At 26.3% G+C, this 8,913-nt stretch overlaps 1 protein-coding gene and 1 long non-coding RNA gene across 2 annotated transcripts in view; one reads left to right on the top strand and one right to left on the bottom strand.

The window, feature by feature from the left end:
- The window catches only part of LOC100571284, a 64,448-nt gene that overhangs the window by 31,886 nt on the left and 23,649 nt on the right, over window positions 1-8,913 (bottom strand). The gene's annotated exons all lie outside the window — the stretch shown is intronic.
- LOC115033640 lies at window positions 7,500-8,233 on the top strand. The gene is made up of 3 exons (XR_003838923.1): window positions 7,500-7,915; window positions 8,001-8,081; window positions 8,150-8,233. It is a non-coding gene; the product is annotated as an uncharacterized LOC115033640 (long non-coding RNA).

Here is an 8,913-nt window from a genome sequence, read left to right as displayed (position 1 = left end):
AATGTCCCTGTCTAGAGTATAGATAAGCTAACAAATGACACATAACCAGGAGTCCAATAGAGTCCTATTTATGTCCCACTAAGGACTCCTTCACCAATGGTAATAGGATACCGATAGGAGTCCTCTTCAAGTTCTTAAAGAACCCCTGAAAAAGCAATTAATTGGACATTAATATTAAGTATTTACGTATGAAAATAATATATTATAATGTAGTTGCTGATCCCGTGCACTTTGTTGTCAGTAAAAAATTTCAACTTTTATAATAGTTCAAACTTTGTTAAAATCGTTATTTAATATTCTGTGCATAATGATGTTCAAAACTTAAACAATTAATTTTAAATAATTGCTGCTAGCTTAAATAAAGAGCAGTGATGATTTGATAGCTGTTATTCATGATTTTTATCTATCATCTAAACCTTCCCTTGAATCGTAAAATACTAATTTATACCATTATTATATTACATTTGGAACCATCTAAAAACAAAAAAACTATAGAAAAATCCCATCGAAAACACCTTTCAGTTTTTCCCGAATTTTCAAATTTTCTTTCCATATAAACTTCATTCTGAAAATTACGAATATTTAAACAAAAAAAAAAAGCCTAATCTGTCTTCACATCCTCGATTGATGCTCTTACCAACGAACATTTTTCTATTTTTATTAGATACATCGAGATTATAAGGCAACCGCATCAAATATTCTATAATAATTTATTGTATTTGATAGAAATTGGTAAAAATGGCCACTTGAAATTATTTTTGTCAGTTTTTTTTTACAAAGAAATCATCTTACCAAGACTGATATATAATATTATAATTTATATACATCCATTTATTTAAAAACAAGTGCTAAATTCAAAAAATTTTATGTTTATAAACATACAATTGGTCCAACCATTAGTTTATAAATTAATAAAAATAAAAATATACCTTTTCAATAATAGTAAATCATAATTTTTAATGATAAGAGCAGTTTAGAATATTTCTAAAATAAATTACTTTTACAACAATATCTGTTTTGTTTTATGTGTAACCATATTATATTACATAATATATTTTATAAACAATACATTTAGGTAGGAATAGTGAAATTTTAATTTACAGATTTAATTTATTTCTTGATAAAATAAATGCTGTTTACAAAATTTAAAATAGTAAATAGCAATAGTTCTTATAAATTTAAATTACATAAGAGGTTTTTCATTTTCCCATGTATGTAAAATAGGAAATACTGCCCAAGAACCATCTGAACTCATCGTTTCATATGCATAAAATTTGCATTTAATATCTTCAACGGGCCACATTTTCAGAATCACACTAAGTGATCCTACTTCATAAATATTAAGAATTGATGATTCTAAACCAGGGATAGAATAAAGGTTTTGTTGAGCTGTATATTCATAGCCTATAATCACATGACAATTATTGTACATCAAAATATTTTCTACTCTAACAATAGTCTTTCCTTCGTTGACACTACAGCAATTGTTTCTTATATCCCCTGCGATAATGATAAAATTATGAAATCTTAATTTTTTATAAGCTGGTGGCTCACAACCGGATAGTACAGGTCCATTTATATTATCACCACTGTATATTATTTTGTCACATGATGTAATATATTCAAAGTCAAGTGTTGCATTTTTGGTAACTTCTTCTATTCTTCTTGCAATTTGCTGTAGAGGCCGATTAAAATTCCGGACTAATTTTTTAATTTGCATCATAAAATTTTCAAATTTAAAGCAACTGAAATTGTCCAATATTCCAAATTTTTCTGCATCATCACTTAAATGTAGTAAGCTATGAAAATTATGGCTTATCATATGGCTCCCATATATAAATTTAAATGTAGTCAGAAAGTGATGAATTAGTTTCCTAGCGTATTCCAGATGAAAAGTAATCAAAAATGGGGAAGAAAGTATGGTAATGGCAACATGTAATGTTAAGAAATTATTGTACTTTTCATTAGAAAGACAACGTTTTAAAACAAAGACACCTGTGTATAACAAAATTTGCCTAAACTCTGTCGCTTTAAACTGCATATAATATTTGAGAGACCTAGGTTTTCTTTGAAACTCTTGAGGAGTATTGTTTCTGATTCCAAGCAACTTGAAGGATACGAGTTTTCTAAACCTCAATGGAACACGATGGCGCAAGTCCCCAGCCCACCATATACTTATAAGTTTTTTAACTATGCCCAAGCATAAAAGATGTTGGTAGTCCAAAGGAACATTTGTAACCATTCCAAAACCAATTATGTTTTCCAAAGGACTTTGTATTAATATTCCGTTCTGATCTTTTGAGTGGTATTCATAATCAATATGTTCTTTAAAACTTTGGTCTGTGCGTTTTTCACCAATGATGACTGGAAAGCATGTGCGTCTCTCTTTATGATAACCTCTAACATTGCATTTAGTACAACTGTTATAACCACTATGTCCTTTTATACAAAGCATAGATGCTTTAGCAGGAACATCAGCACAAAAACAATGTACTCTGACCGCCAAATTCTTTTCCTCATATGTAAACCCATTTAGAATTAGGTTATTAACTTCTTTAATAAAATCTTCTAAGTAAGCATAAATATCTGTAGGCTTTTTGACTTGACTATGATATATGCCAATGACAAATACGTAGTTCACTTTGAAAATTGAACCTAAAATTGGCCAGATTTCATTGTATGATGAATGACTTAATGGTAAGCCATCGATGTTGAACATTAAGTTGATTGATTCATTTTCTAAATGATAACTTTTAGACTTCTCTAAAAAAGTAAATAATCCTAATTCCAGTCCATAGTGCCAATAACTACCTTGTGCTCCAACTGATTTAATGTAAGTAGTTCTGGGAGTTTTTAACAATGTTCGCGACGATGAAGGAAGATAATCATGACCACCATGTCTTTTGAGTATTTTCAGCAAACCATCCATAGCTTTTAAAGTAATATTTTCTTTGGTAGCCCAGGATGCTAGATGTAATTTGAAAATATTTGACATGTTTTGGGGTTCAATATCTGATGTGTAACATAAAGATTCATCTGAAAGTGAAAAAAAATATATACAGGTAAAATTTAAAAGTAAATTTAATTTCTACTGTCAAAATTAAAAGAAAAAAAATTATTAAACATGACGTATAAAACCAAAATATCTAAATATATATACAATATACATATATGTATATATATATTGTACTAGGTAACCTAACCTTACATTTTACTGTAAATTATATTATAGCGGATGACTGTTTTGAACATTTTATTTTTTTATTAATCTAAATCAAAATGTTCATGAGTAGTAAAGTTCTTGAGTTATCAAAATGTTTATACCAATGATAATAGACCTTGATAAACTTAATTATAATATATATTAAATGTATTATGAATGAACTTAAATTAAATTACAACAAAAAGTATTCTTACTTGGTGATAATATAGCAAGTTGAGATGAAGATGGTCGTACAATTTCAATTCCGGCATCATTATAAAACTGAACTAATTCCTACATATTATATATAAAAGTAAAATAATTTTTACTCACAAGTAAGCATATGCTCAAACATATAAACAAGAGAAATATAATAACATACACGTGTATAATTAATTTCCCTGGATTGATTTATTTCTTTCTCTAAAGAAAACGGAACTTCTTCATGAATGACATCATTTTCAATAAACAGTTGGTGTTGTTCAGTAAAAGTATCATTTGGACTTTTCTTAAAACATGAGCATCAGTAATAAAAAAGGTGTATTAATAAATTACTTAAAATTACAAGTACTATACAATAAAATTGAAACAAATAACAAAAGTCCAAGATAAATTAATAATTGGTAGCAGCTATATAGTTATTAGTTAGATACATGATTTCCAATGTCTATCTCAGCTTTTCAATCTATGATCCTTAAAAATGTTAAATGAAAAAGGAAAACTGAACCTTCTCAAAGTTATCTATGTTCATTACATTATTTTGAAGATATTAGATACGATCTTAGCATTGTATGCAGTAATTGGATATAAGAAAAAAAATGGAAATAAAATTAATTTATATAAAAAAAAACTATACTTTTTATTCCATATTAATTTAAATATGTTGAAATACTACACATTTCTGGTTATATTAAAATATATTAAAGGTTTATAATACCAAAAAATTATTTTAAATTACATCTAAACTAACCTACTTAAAAAATTATACCTACTATTAACATTTTTAATAATCAAGATAATTACTTCAATCTGGGCGATATTGTAATTTAATTGATTTCGAATCAATCTTCGTCGATGGCCAGATGTCATTAATGATAATGGTTTTTTTGGCCTAGGATGTAAGCAGAAGACTTATTATACATTATTATTACATGTTATAAATATATTTATTTTTAAATGGTCATGCAATATTGAGAAACATGGAAATAGAACGTCGATCTGTACTTAGTACTTAGGCACTTACATTTTAGTTTTTAATTTTTAAATCAAATAGGTATGAACTTCAAAACAAACAATAATTCAAATTTGTTTATAATATAATACCTATATATATTAAAATTATATTATAAACTTAAAATTTTAAATACAAATTGACAATTGCCAAACAGTTTACAGAGTATCCTATAAGTATTAAGTACCTATCAAACATTAATTATCTATTGAATATTATTGTAAATTATCGATAAAAAAATTGGAAATATCTACTATGAAATACGTAACAATAATTAATCTTCGTTCAACCGACATTCGAGTTTCGACAATCGACAATCACTAATTATTTCAAATTTCAACCGGATAAATTGAATGCTTTATCAAACTATCATAGTATCATGGGCCAGTAAGGTTTCACGTTTCATTTATTACTATATATTATATAATTATCAATATACCTTTATCAAGAACAGCTGTTGTGTTATTTTAGTATTCATGGTTATTAATAGATCGATATCATTGGCTTGTGTTTACTAATAATATTTATATCACCAACTAAGATATACTAGATAGGTATATCTTAGTTCGTGATTTATATACCGGTCATCAATGATATTTTTAGTTAGGAAGCATGATATAATAAATATATCATGGTAGGAAGCTTATAATTCCATTCTTTCCATGGTTTTACCAAATATAATATTTTATCTTTTCTTGAAATAGTTCTTGCATAATATTCTCGCATACGGCATACGCATAGTATAGACGTATAGTGCCATAGTCGCATATTGTGAGTGAATGACGCACCGTTTAATGTTAATTTAAATTGTAATTTTATAACGTTTTATTATAGGTGCTTATTAGTTACCTATAACTTATATTTAAATATAATAATTAAATTGGCATTTGACATTTCAAATTTTCAACGGACCATTATGGAGTTGTTTGATAAAACAAGGTAAGTAGTCATTATAGTCTGTTGACCTACCCGCTAGTGATAGCTATAGTCTGCATTCAGTTGTACTCGATTAATCTTGATTTTAATTTCAAATAATAATAAGACAATAATTGAATAATGTAATTGCACATCCTAGAATTTATTTCATTGCCGAATTCAGTGATGGTATTCAACTTTTGCCAAGAAAGTGGGTAGGAAGAGTTAATGGTGAATTAAAGTGTAAATATCCTAACCATATTGAGAAGGAAAAGCAAATGAAGTTAGCTGTCCGTCATATGATCGATCCTCAATCTACATGGGATATTGTTGATGTTATAAAAATTTTAGGATCAAGTGGTATGTAAAATTTAAATTTATACTGATAAGTAATAGGTACTATTAATACCTACTGGTTACTAATATAATTAATAACATAATATTTATACTATAATGCTAGAATAAGAATTAAGTAATTATGCTATTTTTGTTTAAATTAATAAAAATTGCTGAAATGTACTTAACCATCCTATGTAAAATTTTTGATTTTTTTTTTTTTTTTTGGAACTTATCTAGGTAGGTATTTTAAACTATTTATTATTTAACAATGGTACAATCAGAATTTGTTGGTCAGACTTAGTTTCAATGTTGTGGCCTTTAGATGTTAGCAACATACTTATGTTACTTCTCATACCTACTTCAATTAGGTATTACATTGATGGGTATACGTTAAAAAGCACAAAATCGCAAATTTCAAAAACTTCAAAATTAAGTCAAATTAACAAATTCTGATTGCACCATTGTTCTTAAACAGTTAATATAATTAATGTAAGTTCCAAAAAAAAGTTTGCATTAGCTGGTTAAGAGCATTTGTTCCATAAAAATAACCTTTATTAATGTAGGTACAGCTGATAGTTTAAACTTTTAATCATTTTTATTATGATATTATAATTGTATGTTTTTATAGTTTAGTTTAATGTCTTTGGTTATTTTAATTTGTAGTTACTTATGAGAGAGGACTAGAGAAACTGAATCAAATTGTACGGTACAATTTGTCTTCCATTACAACATCAGATGCAGAAAATACTCAAAAAAAAACACGGAAAATCAGAGCTAAAAAAACAAAAGAAAAATATGGTTCACCTCATAATAGGCTAGGTATGTGATATATTTGTCAAGACATTTGATCAGTTGTGAATGATTATTCAATTTTGTTCAATGTTTACTTCATTTTTTTTTTTTTTTTTTTAACAATATTTTTAATTTATAGTGGGAAGACCAAAAATAAAACAATTATTGTCATCTCCTACAAATATACCACCTTATCCTATATGCCATGAAAAAACAAAACCACAAAATTCAGGTATTTCATTAAATGAAATAACTTTTTATAAATAATTAAGTATATTTTATTTAGTGTTGTTTATTTGTTATATATATATATATAAAGTAATAACAATTTTTATTGCCTAGATCATAAAAGAAAATTGTTTCCTGAAATAACTTCTAATGAAGGCAAGTTTTTTTTTAAACTTTTTGACTACAATTATTTGTAAATTATACATAATTTTGTTTGATGTATTATGTATTATTATTATTATACAGTTTAATTTACATTATTTTAATTAAATAACTATGTTTTTCAGTATCTTCTTTTGATCAGAGTTGCTCTACAGAAGTGAAATCAAAAAAGAAATTATTTAAGAAAAATGTTGATTGTTTCGGTAAATTCAAATATTGGATGAGTTATTTATTTAGATAAAATAATTATTTTTATGAATTATAATAGGTTCAGATTTTATACCCATTAAATTTACTTCTGAATCTCAAAAATATGAATCACAAACTAAATTCTTAAATGAAAATAATTTTAGTCATTGTAATAGCTTTAATAACTTGTAAGTTTCCCTAACATATAGGTATTAATTGTACTTCATAAATTATATTTTTCTAGATTCAGAACTGTTTGTCTATCAAAAAACTAAATCTCAGACTAGATTACTAACAGATGATGATGATAGTCAAGGTAAATTGTAATACACGTTTTTTAGACACTTTAATTTTTGCATTATATTATTCTAGATACAGAACTGATTTACAGTCAAAAAGCTAAATCTCCAACTGAATTACTAAAAGATGATGATAGTCAAGGTAAATGTTAACACACGTTTTTTAGACATTTATTTTAATTTTTGTATTGTATAATTCTAGATGCTGAACTGATTTTCAATAAAAAAGCTAAATCTCCAACTGGATTACTAAAAGATGATGATAGTCAAGGTAAATGTTAACACACGTTTTTTAGACATTTATTTTAATTTTTGCATTGTATAATTCTAGATACAGAACTGATTTTCAATCAAAAAGCTAAATCTCCAACTGGATTACTAAAAGATGATGATAATAGTCAAGGTAACACATATTTAACACATAAATTCTTTAAAACTTATTTTATTATTTTATTTTATATTCAGATCTTATATTCACCCAATATTCTCCTCCAACTCATGGCAGACACTCATCAAGCTCTCCAAATTATTTTGATGCAATAAATGATAACAACTTTGGTAAATTTATATTTATGAATACTTTTTTCCTATGATTTAGATTATACCTGGTAGTGATAATTAATATTTTAATGTTTTGTGTTAGGACCAAGGATTAGTAATTACATTGTTAGTCCATATAAAAATGCTGTAGCTTCAGACAAGGAGGTTAATAATGACCAACAGAGTAAATTATAATAATTGATGTAAAATTGTTACATTTAATTTTAATACCATTACTTTATTGTCAATTAGGTGTAAGTCCTGAGATGTTTCATCAATCACCAGTATTTAAAAAACTTCCTTCATCAACTCAATATAACATTCTCAGTGGTGGAGCAACTGGTAAAATTATAAGACTTAAATTTTATTTTAATAACCCAAATGTATTATTGTTTTTATAATTTATTACATGAATCACAAATTGTTCAAATATCCATCATAAAGGGACTTCAACTAAACACATTGATCAAAACACTAGTATGTACATCTAAAATTAGTATTTTTTTAAATTATGGTTAATTTAATTTAATAATTTATAAATAAATTAATGTATTGTTTCAATTAATATTAATTGTGCTTTGATTTTCACTCTTCAGAATATTTTCAAGCACTTTTGCGTGGCCAAGCTAACATAATTAGCAAACTTGATGAACTTCTCGAGAGCAGAGCAACAATGATAAACCACCAAGAAGAAGACTCAACTTTTTCTTCAAAGTACAAAAAGTTATTGCCATGTGCTAATGAAAATCAATTAAAAGAACTAGAAAATGAGTTGAAAGATAAAACTTTTGTTCGAAACCTAGTAAGATTTAGTGATTTTATTTATAAGTTTAATTGCAAGCTCTTATGACAATATTATAAAAGTTTGATTGCTTCTAATAATATTATATAACATGATTTTTATTTTATGTACAGTGTTCTCAATACAATAATTACGGCGGGCAAGATTACACGGTACTATTGAGAAGAATTTTGGAACACTCTATAACTGATGAGTTGGGCTGCGAAATTAATTT

Source organism: Acyrthosiphon pisum, chromosome A1, assembly GCF_005508785.2.
Source record: "Acyrthosiphon pisum isolate AL4f chromosome A1, pea_aphid_22Mar2018_4r6ur, whole genome shotgun sequence".
Lineage (NCBI taxonomy): Eukaryota > Metazoa > Arthropoda > Insecta > Hemiptera > Aphididae > Acyrthosiphon > Acyrthosiphon pisum.
This window is presented reverse-complemented; position numbering and strand designations above follow the sequence as displayed.